Source organism: Oncorhynchus mykiss, chromosome 25 (assembly GCF_057628025.1).
Source record: "Oncorhynchus mykiss isolate SJ-2025 chromosome 25, ASM5762802v1, whole genome shotgun sequence".
Lineage (NCBI taxonomy): Eukaryota > Metazoa > Chordata > Actinopteri > Salmoniformes > Salmonidae > Oncorhynchus > Oncorhynchus mykiss.
Genome location: NC_143046.1, coordinates 31,088,367 through 31,106,283, shown reverse-complemented (window position 1 = coordinate 31,106,283; position 17,917 = coordinate 31,088,367). Strand labels below are relative to the sequence as shown.

The 17,917-nt window shown below is 41.3% G+C and overlaps 9 non-coding genes across 9 annotated transcripts; all 9 read right to left on the bottom strand.

Annotated features, from left to right (window-relative positions):
• Positions 1–1,654: 1,654 nt before the first annotated feature.
• On the bottom strand, positions 1,655–1,727 carry trnaa-agc (transfer RNA alanine (anticodon AGC)). Its single transcript has one exon. It is a non-coding gene; the product is annotated as a tRNA-Ala (tRNA).
• Positions 1,728–1,966: 239 nt separating this feature from the next.
• Positions 1,967–2,039, bottom strand: trnaa-agc (transfer RNA alanine (anticodon AGC)). The gene has a single exon. It is a non-coding gene; the product is annotated as a tRNA-Ala (tRNA).
• A 2,008-nt stretch (positions 2,040–4,047) lies between these two features.
• On the bottom strand, positions 4,048–4,120 carry trnaa-agc (transfer RNA alanine (anticodon AGC)). Its single transcript has one exon. It is a non-coding gene; the product is annotated as a tRNA-Ala (tRNA).
• Positions 4,121–7,064: 2,944 nt separating this feature from the next.
• trnaa-agc (transfer RNA alanine (anticodon AGC)) lies at positions 7,065–7,137 on the bottom strand. The gene has a single exon. It is a non-coding gene; the product is annotated as a tRNA-Ala (tRNA).
• Positions 7,138–7,688: 551 nt separating this feature from the next.
• trnaa-agc (transfer RNA alanine (anticodon AGC)) lies at positions 7,689–7,761 on the bottom strand. Its single transcript has one exon. It is a non-coding gene; the product is annotated as a tRNA-Ala (tRNA).
• A 2,008-nt stretch (positions 7,762–9,769) lies between these two features.
• Positions 9,770–9,842, bottom strand: trnaa-agc (transfer RNA alanine (anticodon AGC)). Its single transcript has one exon. It is a non-coding gene; the product is annotated as a tRNA-Ala (tRNA).
• Positions 9,843–12,804: 2,962 nt separating this feature from the next.
• On the bottom strand, positions 12,805–12,877 carry trnaa-agc (transfer RNA alanine (anticodon AGC)). Its single transcript has one exon. It is a non-coding gene; the product is annotated as a tRNA-Ala (tRNA).
• Positions 12,878–15,821: 2,944 nt separating this feature from the next.
• Positions 15,822–15,894, bottom strand: trnaa-agc (transfer RNA alanine (anticodon AGC)). Its single transcript has one exon. It is a non-coding gene; the product is annotated as a tRNA-Ala (tRNA).
• Positions 15,895–16,445: 551 nt separating this feature from the next.
• Positions 16,446–16,518, bottom strand: trnaa-agc (transfer RNA alanine (anticodon AGC)). The gene has a single exon. It is a non-coding gene; the product is annotated as a tRNA-Ala (tRNA).
• Between the last annotated feature and the right edge of the window lie 1,399 nt (positions 16,519–17,917).

The window sequence follows — 17,917 nt, the reverse complement described above, 5'->3', positions numbered from 1 at the left end:
TGCTAGAGAACTGTGCTACATACCAATTATTTTCAATATGTATAAATATAGAGATAGAAATATATGTATGACTCCTGCTCTTTTTGTTTTACCTTTTAATAAATCACTTAAATGGGGATCCCTCTTAATGGTTCATGAGTAATTTGGTATTGTTCGGCATGTTTAACGTTACCTGCCTAAGTACCTTAGATCGCAAGCCCATAATTAGTCAATAGGGCTGACTGGCTAGCTACTAGTACTGTTAACTAGCCAGATAGCAACAAAGCATTGTTAGCTAGCTAATGTAACCATGAAGAATTGACATCTATCTTACATATTATTCGTTTTAGGTCATTTTTGTCCTGTTTAGCTATCTGGCTAGCTAAATTGTTACGATTCACATATCTAGCTGATAATTGTGACGTCAAACGTTTGCTTTGTGTATATCTTGATTCGTCTATTGTTGCCATTGTCCTGGCTGGAAGGAGCTGTGAAGCGTGAGGTAATACAGTAGGGGGAGTGCGAGTGCTTCTTAAATGTATTGCTTTATGCATTCTCCTCACTCGCGTCCACACAAAAACGTACTCAAGAGAACGGAGTGGAGAATACAATCGGAGCATGAGTGTGGAGCATGGTAGTATGTTTGGAAAAACACCCCTAGAGTTTGAGAGCTACAAGCCCCCACTCACCCAGTAATTTTTGAACTGTCCCTAAATTATCCCATTAAAACACTACATGGGAAATACGTCATGAACTCACAACAATTGAAAGTGCAGAGTATAAAACAGTACTTAGCCTAATATATTATGAACAGCCACGATAGCGTCGTCTACTGTTTGGTCTATTTTGAATCAATATTTCAACTCGCCACCACACTCTACCTTCCACTGGTGTTTCCCAACTGCAGTCCTCAGGTTGCCCCAGCAACACACATTCACATTTTAGAGCCAGACAAGCACGCTTGATTCAATTTGTTTACTAATCCTTCGATTAGTTAAATCAGTCCAGAGCTACAACAACAATGTGTGCTGATTGAACCAAACTAAATAGTTGGAGGATGCGGGTATCGATCCCGCTAGCTCTCGCATGCTAAGCGAGCGCTCTACCATTTGAGCTAATCCCCCTGTGCCTCCAACAAGAAGTATGAAATCTCAATGACCGCACTGCCAAATCCCTCGTCCATAAGAAAGGATACTTTTTAACAAGTATGCTTGCTTCAGCTGTCTAAAAGTATTTTTCATGGTAGTTCAGTAAAGGTTGAAGTAGTGATAGGAGTAAGCCCAGTGGTGGAAATAGTTGTATTGTTGGGTTAGTATCCAGAGCTACAACAACAATGTGTGCTGATTGAACCAAACTAAATAGTTGGAGGATGCGGGCATCAATCCCGCTACCTCTCGCATGCTAAGCGAGCGCTCTACCATTTGAGCTAATCCCCCTGTGCCTCCAAGAAGAAGTATGAAATCTCAATGACCGCACTGCCAAATCCCTCGTCCATAAGACAGGATACTTTTTAACAAGTATGCTTGCTTCAGCTGTCTAAAAGTATTTTTCATGGTAGTTCAGTAAAGGTTGAAGTAGTGATAGGAGTAAGCCCAGTGGTGGAAATAGTTGTATTGTTGGGTTAGTATCCAGAGCTACAACAACAATGTGTGCTGATTGAACCAAACTAAATAGTTGGAGGATGCGGGCATCGATCCCGCTACCTCTCGCATGCTAAGCGAGCGCTCTACCATTTGAGCTAATCCCCCTGTGCCTCCAACAAGAAGTATGAAATCTCAATGACCGCACTGCCAAATCCCTCATCCATAAGAAAGGATACTTTTTAACAAGTATGCTTGCTTCAGCTGTCTAAAAGTATTTTTCATGGTAGTTCAGTAAAGGTTGCAGTAGTGATAGGAGTAAGCCCAGTGGTGGAAATAGTTGTATTGTTGGGTTAGTATCCAGAGCTACAACAACAATGTGTGCTGATTGAACCAAACTAAATAGTTGGAGGATGCGGGCATCGATCCCGCTACCTCTCGCATGCTAAGCGAGCGCTCTACCATTTGAGCCAATCCCCCTGTGCCTCCAACAAGAAGTATGAAATCTCAATGACCACACTGCCAAATCCCTCGTCCATAAGTAAGGATACTTTTTAAAAAGTATGCTTGCTTCAGCTGTCTAAAAGTATTCTTCATGGTAGTTCAGTAAAGGTGGAAGTAGTGACTGCAGTAAGCCCAGTGGTGGAAATAGTTGTATTGTTGGGTTAGTGAGTTTTGGGTGTATGATAGCAGAAAAACCTGCGAGTCTGGAGTTCCCCCTGCTGGCTGTCTGTGGAATAACATTAGGATCAGTTGATCGTGGGGAAATGCATGTTAGTCGCCCGAAACATGGTCACTGTTTTCCTGTCTTTTGTCGTGCTTATGCTCACTGCGTCTCAGTGGATCGCTCCAAGGCCTTTCTACTGTAAGCAGAGGAGAGGACAGCCTTCCAGTAGAATAAATAAGAGTCACAGCTCCCAACATTTACTAACAAATGAACAGCTACTAAATCAAAGATCTGTCTCATAAACTACACATGTGCCTACATGTGATAACCAAAGGGGATTTTTGCATTACCCCAAGCGACCACATAATTTGTCCCTTTAATTGAAGTAATAATTCGGTGGTTTGGTGGGATTTCCTAAATTCCAGTGTGTTTCTGCTTGCCACAACAAAGTCAAAAGAGAGAATGAACTGGCACACAGACTAAGATATTAGGACCTGTTTAGTAGCAAACAGAAGGCTGTCCATCATATCGCAAAGCCATTATGACAAGGGCTCCTCCTCCCCTGTAGGATAAATAATAATAATTATGATTTATTCTATATAGCACTTTTCATTACACACAGAATCTCAAAGTAGCTTTAAAAACTCAAATAAACTCAAGGTGATCTGGTACATACTTGGCCGATGGCTTCCAAAGCTTCAGATGATAATAATAAGATGGAGAGTGATGGAGTCTGTAGTTAGAGAGGAGTTGAGGCAGTTCACTTCAGATACTTAGCTTGCACTTGTATGTGCTAGAGAACTGTGCTACATACCAATTATTTTCAATATGTATAAATATAGAGATAGAAATATATGTATGACTCCTGCTCTTTTTGTTTTACCTTTTAATAAATCACTTAAATGGGGATCCCTCTTAATGGTTCATGAGTAATTTGGTATTGTTCGGCATGTTTAACGTTACCTGCCTAAGTACCTTAGATCGCAAGCCCATAATTAGTCAATAGGGCTGACTGGCTAGCTACTAGTACTGTTAACTAGCCAGATAGCAACAAAGCATTGTTAGCTAGCTAATGTAACCATGAAGAATTGACATCTATCTTACATATTATTCGTTTTAGGTCATTTTTGTCCTGTTTAGCTATCTGGCTAGCTAAATTGTTACGATTCACATATCTAGCTGATAATTGTGACGTCAAACGTTTGCTTTGTGTATATCTTGATTCGTCTATTGTTGCCATTGTCCTGGCTGGAAGGAGCTGTGAAGCGTGAGGTAATACAGTAGGGGGAGTGCGAGTGCTTCTTAAATGTATTGCTTTATGCATTCTCCTCACTCGCGTCCACACAAAAACGTACTCAAGAGAACGGAGTGGAGAATACAATCGGAGCATGAGTGTGGAGCATGGTAGTATGTTTGGAAAAACACCCCTAGAGTTTGAGAGCTACAAGCCCCCACTCACCCAGTAATTTTTGAACTGTCCCTAAATTATCCCATTAAAACACTACATGGGAAATACGTCATGAACTCACAACAATTGAAAGTGCAGAGTATAAAACAGTACTTAGCCTAATATATTATGAACAGCCACGATAGCGTCGTCTACTGTTTGGTCTATTTTGAATCAATATTTCAACTCGCCACCACACTCTACCTTCCACTGGTGTTTCCCAACTGCAGTCCTCAGGTTGCCCCAGCAACACACATTCACATTTTAGAGCCAGACAAGCACGCTTGATTCAATTTGTTTACTAATCCTTCGATTAGTTAAATCAGTCCAGAGCTACAACAACAATGTGTGCTGATTGAACCAAACTAAATAGTTGGAGGATGCGGGGATCGATCCCGCTACCTCTCGCATGCTAAGCAAGCACTCTACCATTTGAGCTAATCCCCCTGTGCCTCCAACAAGAAGTATGAAATCTCAATGACCGCACTGCCAAATCCCTCGTCCATAAGAAAGGATACTTTTTAACAAGTATGCTTGCTTCAGCTGTCTAAAAGTATTTTTCATGGTAGTTCAGTAAAGGTTGAAGTAGTGATAGGAGTAAGCCCAGTGGTGGAAATAGTTGTATTGTTGGGTTAGTATCCAGAGCTACAACAACAATGTGTGCTGATTGAACCAAACTAAATAGTTGGAGGATGCGGGCATCGATCCCGCTACCTGTCACATGCTAAGCGAGCGCTCTACAATTTGAGCTAATTCCCCTGTGCATCCAACAAGAATGATGAAATCTCAATGACCACACTGCCAAATCCCTCGTCCATAAGTAAGGATACTTTTTAAAAAGTATGCTTGCTTCAGCTGTCTAAAAGTATTTTTCATGGTAGTTCAGTAAAGGTGGAAGTAGTGACTGCAGTAAGCCCAGTGGTGGAAATAGTTGTATTGTTGGGTTAGTGAGTTTTGGGTGTATGATAGCAGAAAAACCTGCGAGTCTGGAGTTCCCCCTGCTGGCTGTCTGTGGAATAACATTAGGATCAGTTGATCGTGGGGAAATGCATGTTAGTCGCCCGAAACATGGTCACTGTTTTCCTGTCTTTTGTCGTGCTTATGCTCACTGCGTCTCAGTGGATCGCTCCAAGGCCTTTCTACTGTAAGCAGAGGAGAGGACAGCCTTCCAGTAGAATAAATAAGAGTCACAGCTCCCAACATTTACTAACAAATGAACAGCTACTAAATCAAAGATCTGTCTCATAAACTACACATGTGCCTACATGTGATAACCAAAGGGGATTTTTGCATTACCCCAAGCGACCACATAATTTGTCCCTTTAATTGAAGTAATAATTCGGTGGTTTGGTGGGATTTCCTAAATTCCAGTGTGTTTCTGCTTGCCACAACAAAGTCAAAAGAGAGAATGAACTGGCACACAGACTAAGATATTAGGACCTGTTTAGTAGCAAACAGAAGGCTGTCCATCATATCGCAAAGCCATTATGACAAGGCCTCCTCCTCCCCTGTAGGATAAATAATAATAATTATGATTTATTCTATATAGCACTTTTCATTACACACAGAATCTCAAAGTAGCTTTAAAAACTCAAATAAACTCAAGGTGATCTGGTACATACTTGGCCGATGGCTTCCAAAGCTTCAGATGATAATAATAAGATGGAGAGTGATGGAGTCTGTAGTTAGAGAGGAGTTGAGGCAGTTCACTTCAGATACTTAGCTTGCACTTGTATGTGCTAGAGAACTGTGCTACATACCAATTATTTTCAATATGTATAAATATAGAGATAGAAATATATGTATGACTCCTGCTCTTTTTGTTTTACCTTTTAATAAATCACTTAAATGGGGATCCCTCTTAATGGTTCATGAGTAATTTGGTATTGTTCGGCATGTTTAACGTTACCTGCCTAAGTACCTTAGATCGCAAGCCCATAATTAGTCAATAGGGCTGACTGGCTAGCTACTAGTACTGTTAACTAGCCAGATAGCAACAAAGCATTGTTAGCTAGCTAATGTAACCATGAAGAATTGACATCTATCTTACATATTATTCGTTTTAGGTCATTTTTGTCCTGTTTAGCTATCTGGCTAGCTAAATTGTTACGATTCACATATCTAGCTGATAATTGTGACGTCAAACGTTTGCTTTGTGTATATCTTGATTCGTCTATTGTTGCCATTGTCCTGGCTGGAAGGAGCTGTGAAGCGTGAGGTAATACAGTAGGGGGAGTGCGAGTGCTTCTTAAATGTATTGCTTTATGCATTCTCCTCACTCGCGTCCACACAAAAACGTACTCAAGAGAACGGAGTGGAGAATACAATCGGAGCATGAGTGTGGAGCATGGTAGTATGTTTGGAAAAACACCCCTAGAGTTTGAGAGCTACAAGCCCCCACTCACCCAGTAATTTTTGAACTGTCCCTAAATTATCCCATTAAAACACTACATGGGAAATACGTCATGAACTCACAACAATTGAAAGTGCAGAGTATAAAACAGTACTTAGCCTAATATATTATGAACAGCCACGATAGCGTCGTCTACTGTTTGGTCTATTTTGAATCAATATTTCAACTCGCCACCACACTCTACCTTCCACTGGTGTTTCCCAACTGCAGTCCTCAGGTTGCCCCAGCAACACACATTCACATTTTAGAGCCAGACAAGCACGCTTGATTCAATTTGTTTACTAATCCTTCGATTAGTTAAATCAGTCCAGAGCTACAACAACAATGTGTGCTGATTGAACCAAACTAAATAGTTGGAGGATGCGGGTATCGATCCCGCTAGCTCTCGCATGCTAAGCGAGCGCTCTACCATTTGAGCTAATCCCCCTGTGCCTCCAACAAGAAGTATGAAATCTCAATGACCGCACTGCCAAATCCCTCGTCCATAAGAAAGGATACTTTTTAACAAGTATGCTTGCTTCAGCTGTCTAAAAGTATTTTTCATGGTAGTTCAGTAAAGGTTGAAGTAGTGATAGGAGTAAGCCCAGTGGTGGAAATAGTTGTATTGTTGGGTTAGTATCCAGAGCTACAACAACAATGTGTGCTGATTGAACCAAACTAAATAGTTGGAGGATGCGGGCATCAATCCCGCTACCTCTCGCATGCTAAGCGAGCGCTCTACCATTTGAGCTAATCCCCCTGTGCCTCCAAGAAGAAGTATGAAATCTCAATGACCGCACTGCCAAATCCCTCGTCCATAAGACAGGATACTTTTTAACAAGTATGCTTGCTTCAGCTGTCTAAAAGTATTTTTCATGGTAGTTCAGTAAAGGTTGAAGTAGTGATAGGAGTAAGCCCAGTGGTGGAAATAGTTGTATTGTTGGGTTAGTATCCAGAGCTACAACAACAATGTGTGCTGATTGAACCAAACTAAATAGTTGGAGGATGCGGGCATCGATCCCGCTACCTCTCGCATGCTAAGCGAGCGCTCTACCATTTGAGCTAATCCCCCTGTGCCTCCAACAAGAAGTATGAAATCTCAATGACCGCACTGCCAAATCCCTCATCCATAAGAAAGGATACTTTTTAACAAGTATGCTTGCTTCAGCTGTCTAAAAGTATTTTTCATGGTAGTTCAGTAAAGGTTGCAGTAGTGATAGGAGTAAGCCCAGTGGTGGAAATAGTTTTATTGTTGGGTTAGTATCCAGAGCTACAACAACAATGTGTGCTGATTGAACCAAACTAAATAGTTGGAGGATGCGGGCATCGATCCCGCTACCTCTCGCATGCTAAGCGAGCGCTCTACCATTTGAGCTAATCGCCCTGTGCCTCCAACAAGAAGTATGAAATCTCAATGACCGCACTGCCAAATCCCTCATCCATAAGAAAGGATACTTTTTAACAAGTATGCTTGCTTCAGCTGTCTAAAAGTATTTTTCATGGTAGTTCAGTAAAGGTTGCAGTAGTGATAGGAGTAAGCCCAGTGGTGGAAATAGTTGTATTGTTGGGTTAGTATCCAGAGCTACAACAACAATGTGTGCTGATTGAACCAAACTAAATAGTTGGAGGATGCGGGCATCGATCCCGCTACCTCTCGCATGCTAAGCGAGCGCTCTACCATTTGAGCCAATCCCCCTGTGCCTCCAACAAGAAGTATGAAATCTCAATGACCACACTGCCAAATCCCTCGTCCATAAGTAAGGATACTTTTTAAAAAGTATGCTTGCTTCAGCTGTCTAAAAGTATTCTTCATGGTAGTTCAGTAAAGGTGGAAGTAGTGACTGCAGTAAGCCCAGTGGTGGAAATAGTTGTATTGTTGGGTTAGTGAGTTTTGGGTGTATGATAGCAGAAAAACCTGCGAGTCTGGAGTTCCCCCTGCTGGCTGTCTGTGGAATAACATTAGGATCAGTTGATCGTGGGGAAATGCATGTTAGTCGCCCGAAACATGGTCACTGTTTTCCTGTCTTTTGTCGTGCTTATGCTCACTGCGTCTCAGTGGATCGCTCCAAGGCCTTTCTACTGTAAGCAGAGGAGAGGACAGCCTTCCAGTAGAATAAATAAGAGTCACAGCTCCCAACATTTACTAACAAATGAACAGCTACTAAATCAAAGATCTGTCTCATAAACTACACATGTGCCTACATGTGATAACCAAAGGGGATTTTTGCATTACCCCAAGCGACCACATAATTTGTCCCTTTAATTGAAGTAATAATTCGGTGGTTTGGTGGGATTTCCTAAATTCCAGTGTGTTTCTGCTTGCCACAACAAAGTCAAAAGAGAGAATGAACTGGCACACAGACTAAGATATTAGGACCTGTTTAGTAGCAAACAGAAGGCTGTCCATCATATCGCAAAGCCATTATGACAAGGGCTCCTCCTCCCCTGTAGGATAAATAATAATAATTATGATTTATTCTATATAGCACTTTTCATTACACACAGAATCTCAAAGTAGCTTTAAAAACTCAAATAAACTCAAGGTGATCTGGTACATACTTGGCCGATGGCTTCCAAAGCTTCAGATGATAATAATAAGATGGAGAGTGATGGAGTCTGTAGTTAGAGAGGAGTTGAGGCAGTTCACTTCAGATACTTAGCTTGCACTTGTATGTGCTAGAGAACTGTGCTACATACCAATTATTTTCAATATGTATAAATATAGAGATAGAAATATATGTATGACTCCTGCTCTTTTTGTTTTACCTTTTAATAAATCACTTAAATGGGGATCCCTCTTAATGGTTCATGAGTAATTTGGTATTGTTCGGCATGTTTAACGTTACCTGCCTAAGTACCTTAGATCGCAAGCCCATAATTAGTCAATAGGGCTGACTGGCTAGCTACTAGTACTGTTAACTAGCCAGATAGCAACAAAGCATTGTTAGCTAGCTAATGTAACCATGAAGAATTGACATCTATCTTACATATTATTCGTTTTAGGTCATTTTTGTCCTGTTTAGCTATCTGGCTAGCTAAATTGTTACGATTCACATATCTAGCTGATAATTGTGACGTCAAACGTTTGCTTTGTGTATATCTTGATTCGTCTATTGTTGCCATTGTCCTGGCTGGAAGGAGCTGTGAAGCGTGAGGTAATACAGTAGGGGGAGTGCGAGTGCTTCTTAAATGTATTGCTTTATGCATTCTCCTCACTCGCGTCCACACAAAAACGTACTCAAGAGAACGGAGTGGAGAATACAATCGGAGCATGAGTGTGGAGCATGGTAGTATGTTTGGAAAAACACCCCTAGAGTTTGAGAGCTACAAGCCCCCACTCACCCAGTAATTTTTGAACTGTCCCTAAATTATCCCATTAAAACACTACATGGGAAATACGTCATGAACTCACAACAATTGAAAGTGCAGAGTATAAAACAGTACTTAGCCTAATATATTATGAACAGCCACGATAGCGTCGTCTACTGTTTGGTCTATTTTGAATCAATATTTCAACTCGCCACCACACTCTACCTTCCACTGGTGTTTCCCAACTGCAGTCCTCAGGTTGCCCCAGCAACACACATTCACATTTTAGAGCCAGACAAGCACGCTTGATTCAATTTGTTTACTAATCCTTCGATTAGTTAAATCAGTCCAGAGCTACAACAACAATGTGTGCTGATTGAACCAAACTAAATAGTTGGAGGATGCGGGGATCGATCCCGCTACCTCTCGCATGCTAAGCAAGCACTCTACCATTTGAGCTAATCCCCCTGTGCCTCCAACAAGAAGTATGAAATCTCAATGACCGCACTGCCAAATCCCTCGTCCATAAGAAAGGATACTTTTTAACAAGTATGCTTGCTTCAGCTGTCTAAAAGTATTTTTCATGGTAGTTCAGTAAAGGTTGAAGTAGTGATAGGAGTAAGCCCAGTGGTGGAAATAGTTGTATTGTTGGGTTAGTATCCAGAGCTACAACAACAATGTGTGCTGATTGAACCAAACTAAATAGTTGGAGGATGCGGGCATCGATCCCGCTACCTGTCACATGCTAAGCGAGCGCTCTACAATTTGAGCTAATTCCCCTGTGCATCCAACAAGAATGATGAAATCTCAATGACCACACTGCCAAATCCCTCGTCCATAAGTAAGGATACTTTTTAAAAAGTATGCTTGCTTCAGCTGTCTAAAAGTATTTTTCATGGTAGTTCAGTAAAGGTGGAAGTAGTGACTGCAGTAAGCCCAGTGGTGGAAATAGTTGTATTGTTGGGTTAGTGAGTTTTGGGTGTATGATAGCAGAAAAACCTGCGAGTCTGGAGTTCCCCCTGCTGGCTGTCTGTGGAATAACATTAGGATCAGTTGATCGTGGGGAAATGCATGTTAGTCGCCCGAAACATGGTCACTGTTTTCCTGTCTTTTGTCGTGCTTATGCTCACTGCGTCTCAGTGGATCGCTCCAAGGCCTTTCTACTGTAAGCAGAGGAGAGGACAGCCTTCCAGTAGAATAAATAAGAGTCACAGCTCCCAACATTTACTAACAAATGAACAGCTACTAAATCAAAGATCTGTCTCATAAACTACACATGTGCCTACATGTGATAACCAAAGGGGATTTTTGCATTACCCCAAGCGACCACATAATTTGTCCCTTTAATTGAAGTAATAATTCGGTGGTTTGGTGGGATTTCCTAAATTCCAGTGTGTTTCTGCTTGCCACAACAAAGTCAAAAGAGAGAATGAACTGGCACACAGACTAAGATATTAGGACCTGTTTAGTAGCAAACAGAAGGCTGTCCATCATATCGCAAAGCCATTATGACAAGGCCTCCTCCTCCCCTGTAGGATAAATAATAATAATTATGATTTATTCTATATAGCACTTTTCATTACACACAGAATCTCAAAGTAGCTTTAAAAACTCAAATAAACTCAAGGTGATCTGGTACATACTTGGCCGATGGCTTCCAAAGCTTCAGATGATAATAATAAGATGGAGAGTGATGGAGTCTGTAGTTAGAGAGGAGTTGAGGCAGTTCACTTCAGATACTTAGCTTGCACTTGTATGTGCTAGAGAACTGTGCTACATACCAATTATTTTCAATATGTATAAATATAGAGATAGAAATATATGTATGACTCCTGCTCTTTTTGTTTTACCTTTTAATAAATCACTTAAATGGGGATCCCTCTTAATGGTTCATGAGTAATTTGGTATTGTTCGGCATGTTTAACGTTACCTGCCTAAGTACCTTAGATCGCAAGCCCATAATTAGTCAATAGGGCTGACTGGCTAGCTACTAGTACTGTTAACTAGCCAGATAGCAACAAAGCATTGTTAGCTAGCTAATGTAACCATGAAGAATTGACATCTATCTTACATATTATTCGTTTTAGGTCATTTTTGTCCTGTTTAGCTATCTGGCTAGCTAAATTGTTACGATTCACATATCTAGCTGATAATTGTGACGTCAAACGTTTGCTTTGTGTATATCTTGATTCGTCTATTGTTGCCATTGTCCTGGCTGGAAGGAGGTTCAGTGAATGGGGCTGTGAAGCGTGAGGTAATACAGTAGGGGGAGTGCGAGTGCTTCTTAAATGTATTGCTTTATGCATTCTCCTCACTCGCGTCCACACAAAAACGTACTCAAGAGAACGGAGTGGAGAATACAATCGGAGCATGAGTGTGGAGCATGGTAGTATGTTTGGAAAAACACCCCTAGAGTTTGAGAGCTACAAGCCCCCACTCACCCAGTAATTTTTGAACTGTCCCTAAATTATCCTATTAAAACACTACATGGGAAATACGTCATGAACTCACAACAATTGAAAGTGCAGAGTATAAAACAGTACTTAGCCTAATATATTATGAACAGCCACGATAGCGTCATCTACTGTTTGGTCTATTTTGAATCAATATTTCAACTCGCCACCACACTCTACGTATTTCCACTGGTGTTTCCCAACTGCAGTCCTCAGGTTGCCCCAGCAACACACATTCACATTTTAGAGCCAGACAAGCACGCTTGATTCAATTTGTTTACTAATCCTTCGATTAGTTAAATCAGTCCAGAGCTACAACAACAATGTGTGCTGATTGAACCAAACTAAATAGTTGGAGGATGCGGGTATCGATCCCGCTAGCTCTCGCATGCTAAGCGAGCGCTCTACCATTTGAGCTAATCCCCCTGTGCCTCCAACAAGAAGTATGAAATCTCAATGACCGCACTGCCAAATCCCTCGTCCATAAGAAAGGATACTTTTTAACAAGTATGCTTGCTTCAGCTGTCTAAAAGTATTTTTCATGGTAGTTCAGTAAAGGTTGAAGTAGTGATAGGAGTAAGCCCAGTGGTGGAAATAGTTGTATTGTTGGGTTAGTATCCAGAGCTACAACAACAATGTGTGCTGATTGAACCAAACTAAATAGTTGGAGGATGCGGGCATCAATCCCGCTACCTCTCGCATGCTAAGCGAGCGCTCTACCATTTGAGCTAATCCCCCTGTGCCTCCAAGAAGAAGTATGAAATCTCAATGACCGCACTGCCAAATCCCTCGTCCATAAGACAGGATACTTTTTAACAAGTATGCTTGCTTCAGCTGTCTAAAAGTATTTTTCATGGTAGTTCAGTAAAGGTTGAAGTAGTGATAGGAGTAAGCCCAGTGGTGGAAATAGTTGTATTGTTGGGTTAGTATCCAGAGCTACAACAACAATGTGTGCTGATTGAACCAAACTAAATAGTTGGAGGATGCGGGCATCGAGCCCGCTACCTCTCGCATGCTAAGCGAGCGCTCTACCATTTGAGCTAATCCCCCTGTGCCTCCAACAAGAAGTATGAAATCTCAATGACCGCACTGCCAAATCCCTCATCCATAAGAAAGGATACTTTTTAACAAGTATGCTTGCTTCAGCTGTCTAAAAGTATTTTTCATGGTAGTTCAGTAAAGGTTGCAGTAGTGATAGGAGTAAGCCCAGTGGTGGAAATAGTTGTATTGTTGGGTTAGTATCCAGAGCTACAACAACAATGTGTGCTGATTGAACCAAACTAAATAGTTGGAGGATGCGGGCATCGATCCCGCTACCTCTCGCATGCTAAGCAAGCGCTCTACCATTTGAGCCAATCCCCCTGTGCCTCCAACAAGAAGTATGAAATCTCAATGACCACACTGCCAAATCCCTCGTCCATAAGTAAGGATACTTTTTAAAAAGTATGCTTGCTTCAGCTGTCTAAAAGTATTCTTCATGGTAGTTCAGTAAAGGTGGAAGTAGTGACTGCAGTAAGCCCAGTGGTGGAAATAGTTGTATTGTTGGGTTAGTGAGTTTTGGGTGTATGATAGCAGAAAAACCTGCGAGTCTGGAGTTCCCCCTGCTGGCTGTCTGTGGAATAACATTAGGATCAGTTGATCGTGGGGAAATGCATGTTAGTCGCCCGAAACATGGTCACTGTTTTCCTGTCTTTTGTCGTGCTTATGCTCACTGCGTCTCAGTGGATCGCTCCAAGGCCTTTCTACTGTAAGCAGAGGAGAGGACAGCCTTCCAGTAGAATAAATAAGAGTCACAGCTCCCAACATTTACTAACAAATGAACAGCTACTAAATCAAAGATCTGTCTCATAAACTACACATGTGCCTACATGTGATAACCAAAGGGGATTTTTGCATTACCCCAAGCGACCACATAATTTGTCCCTTTAATTGAAGTAATAATTCGGTGGTTTGGTGGGATTTCCTAAATTCCAGTGTGTTTCTGCTTGCCACAACAAAGTCAAAAGAGAGAATGAACTGGCACACAGACTAAGATATTAGGACCTGTTTAGTAGCAAACAGAAGGCTGTCCATCATATCGCAAAGCCATTATGACAAGGGCTCCTCCTCCCCTGTAGGATAAATAATAATAATTATGATTTATTCTATATAGCACTTTTCATTACACACAGAATCTCAAAGTAGCTTTAAAAACTCAAATAAACTCAAGGTGATCTGGTACATACTTGGCCGATGGCTTCCAAAGCTTCAGATGATAATAATAAGATGGAGAGTGATGGAGTCTGTAGTTAGAGAGGAGTTGAGGCAGTTCACTTCAGATACTTAGCTTGCACTTGTATGTGCTAGAGAACTGTGCTACATACCAATTATTTTCAATATGTATAAATATAGAGATAGAAATATATGTATGACTCCTGCTCTTTTTGTTTTACCTTTTAATAAATCACTTAAATGGGGATCCCTCTTAATGGTTCATGAGTAATTTGGTATTGTTCGGCATGTTTAACGTTACCTGCCTAAGTACCTTAGATCGCAAGCCCATAATTAGTCAATAGGGCTGACTGGCTAGCTACTAGTACTGTTAACTAGCCAGATAGCAACAAAGCATTGTTAGCTAGCTAATGTAACCATGAAGAATTGACATCTATCTTACATATTATTCGTTTTAGGTCATTTTTGTCCTGTTTAGCTATCTGGCTAGCTAAATTGTTACGATTCACATATCTAGCTGATAATTGTGACGTCAAACGTTTGCTTTGTGTATATCTTGATTCGTCTATTGTTGCCATTGTCCTGGCTGGAAGGAGCTGTGAAGCGTGAGGTAATACAGTAGGGGGAGTGCGAGTGCTTCTTAAATGTATTGCTTTATGCATTCTCCTCACTCGCGTCCACACAAAAACGTACTCAAGAGAACGGAGTGGAGAATACAATCGGAGCATGAGTGTGGAGCATGGTAGTATGTTTGGAAAAACACCCCTAGAGTTTGAGAGCTACAAGCCCCCACTCACCCAGTAATTTTTGAACTGTCCCTAAATTATCCCATTAAAACACTACATGGGAAATACGTCATGAACTCACAACAATTGAAAGTGCAGAGTATAAAACAGTACTTAGCCTAATATATTATGAACAGCCACGATAGCGTCGTCTACTGTTTGGTCTATTTTGAATCAATATTTCAACTCGCCACCACACTCTACCTTCCACTGGTGTTTCCCAACTGCAGTCCTCAGGTTGCCCCAGCAACACACATTCACATTTTAGAGCCAGACAAGCACGCTTGATTCAATTTGTTTACTAATCCTTCGATTAGTTAAATCAGTCCAGAGCTACAACAACAATGTGTGCTGATTGAACCAAACTAAATAGTTGGAGGATGCGGGTATCGATCCCGCTAGCTCTCGCATGCTAAGCGAGCGCTCTACCATTTGAGCTAATCCCCCTGTGCCTCCAACAAGAAGTATGAAATCTCAATGACCGCACTGCCAAATCCCTCGTCCATAAGAAAGGATACTTTTTAACAAGTATGCTTGCTTCAGCTGTCTAAAAGTATTTTTCATGGTAGTTCAGTAAAGGTTGAAGTAGTGATAGGAGTAAGCCCAGTGGTGGAAATAGTTGTATTGTTGGGTTAGTATCCAGAGCTACAACAACAATGTGTGCTGATTGAACCAAACTAAATAGTTGGAGGATGCGGGCATCAATCCCGCTACCTCTCGCATGCTAAGCGAGCGCTCTACCATTTGAGCTAATCCCCCTGTGCCTCCAAGAAGAAGTATGAAATCTCAATGACCGCACTGCCAAATCCCTCGTCCATAAGACAGGATACTTTTTAACAAGTATGCTTGCTTCAGCTGTCTAAAAGTATTTTTCATGGTAGTTCAGTAAAGGTTGAAGTAGTGATAGGAGTAAGCCCAGTGGTGGAAATAGTTGTATTGTTGGGTTAGTATCCAGAGCTACAACAACAATGTGTGCTGATTGAACCAAACTAAATAGTTGGAGGATGCGGGCATCGATCCCGCTACCTCTCGCATGCTAAGCGAGCGCTCTACCATTTGAGCTAATCCCCCTGTGCCTCCAACAAGAAGTATGAAATCTCAATGACCGCACTGCCAAATCCCTCATCCATAAGAAAGGATACTTTTTAACAAGTATGCTTGCTTCAGCTGTCTAAAAGTATTTTTCATGGTAGTTCAGTAAAGGTTGCAGTAGTGATAGGAGTAAGCCCAGTGGTGGAAATAGTTTTATTGTTGGGTTAGTATCCAGAGCTACAACAACAATGTGTGCTGATTGAACCAAACTAAATAGTTGGAGGATGCGGGCATCGATCCCGCTACCTCTCGCATGCTAAGCGAGCGCTCTACCATTTGAGCTAATCGCCCTGTGCCTCCAACAAGAAGTATGAAATCTCAATGACCGCACTGCCAAATCCCTCATCCATAAGAAAGGATACTTTTTAACAAGTATGCTTGCTTCAGCTGTCTAAAAGTATTTTTCATGGTAGTTCAGTAAAGGTTGCAGTAGTGATAGGAGTAAGCCCAGTGGTGGAAATAGTTGTATTGTTGGGTTAGTATCCAGAGCTACAACAACAATGTGTGCTGATTGAACCAAACTAAATAGTTGGAGGATGCGGGCATCGATCCCGCTACCTCTCGCATGCTAAGCGAGCGCTCTACCATTTGAGCCAATCCCCCTGTGCCTCCAACAAGAAGTATGAAATCTCAATGACCACACTGCCAAATCCCTCGTCCATAAGTAAGGATACTTTTTAAAAAGTATGCTTGCTTCAGCTGTCTAAAAGTATTCTTCATGGTAGTTCAGTAAAGGTGGAAGTAGTGACTGCAGTAAGCCCAGTGGTGGAAATAGTTGTATTGTTGGGTTAGTGAGTTTTGGGTGTATGATAGCAGAAAAACCTGCGAGTCTGGAGTTCCCCCTGCTGGCTGTCTGTGGAATAACATTAGGATCAGTTGATCGTGGGGAAATGCATGTTAGTCGCCCGAAACATGGTCACTGTTTTCCTGTCTTTTGTCGTGCTTATGCTCACTGCGTCTCAGTGGATCGCTCCAAGGCCTTTCTACTGTAAGCAGAGGAGAGGACAGCCTTCCAGTAGAATAAATAAGAGTCACAGCTCCCAACATTTACTAACAAATGAACAGCTACTAAATCAAAGATCTGTCTCATAAACTACACATGTGCCTACATGTGATAACCAAAGGGGATTTTTGCATTACCCCAAGCGACCACATAATTTGTCCCTTTAATTGAAGTAATAATTCGGTGGTTTGGTGGGATTTCCTAAATTCCAGTGTGTTTCTGCTTGCCACAACAAAGTCAAAAGAGAGAATGAACTGGCACACAGACTAAGATATTAGGACCTGTTTAGTAGCAAACAGAAGGCTGTCCATCATATCGCAAAGCCATTATGACAAGGGCTCCTCCTCCCCTGTAGGATAAATAATAATAATTATGATTTATTCTATATAGCACTTTTCATTACACACAGAATCTCAAAGTAGCTTTAAAAACTCAAATAAACTCAAGGTGATCTGGTACATACTTGGCCGATGGCTTCCAAAGCTTCAGATGATAATAATAAGATGGAGAGTGATGGAGTCTGTAGTTAGAGAGGAGTTGAGGCAGTTCACTTCAGATACTTAGCTTGCACTTGTATGTGCTAGAGAACTGTGCTACATACCAATTATTTTCAATATGTATAAATATAGAGATAGAAATATATGTATGACTCCTGCTCTTTTTGTTTTACCTTTTAATAAATCACTTAAATGGGGATCCCTCTTAATGGTTCATGAGTAATTTGGTATTGTTCGGCATGTTTAACGTTACCTGCCTAAGTACCTTAGATCGCAAGCCCATAATTAGTCAATAGGGCTGACTGGCTAGCTACTAGTACTGTTAACTAGCCAGATAGCAACAAAGCATTGTTAGCTAGCTAATGTAACCATGAAGAATTGACATCTATCTTACATATTATTCGTTTTAGGTCATTTTTGTCCTGTTTAGCTATCTGGCTAGCTAAATTGTTACGATTCACATATCTAGCTGATAATTGTGACGTCAAACGTTTGCTTTGTG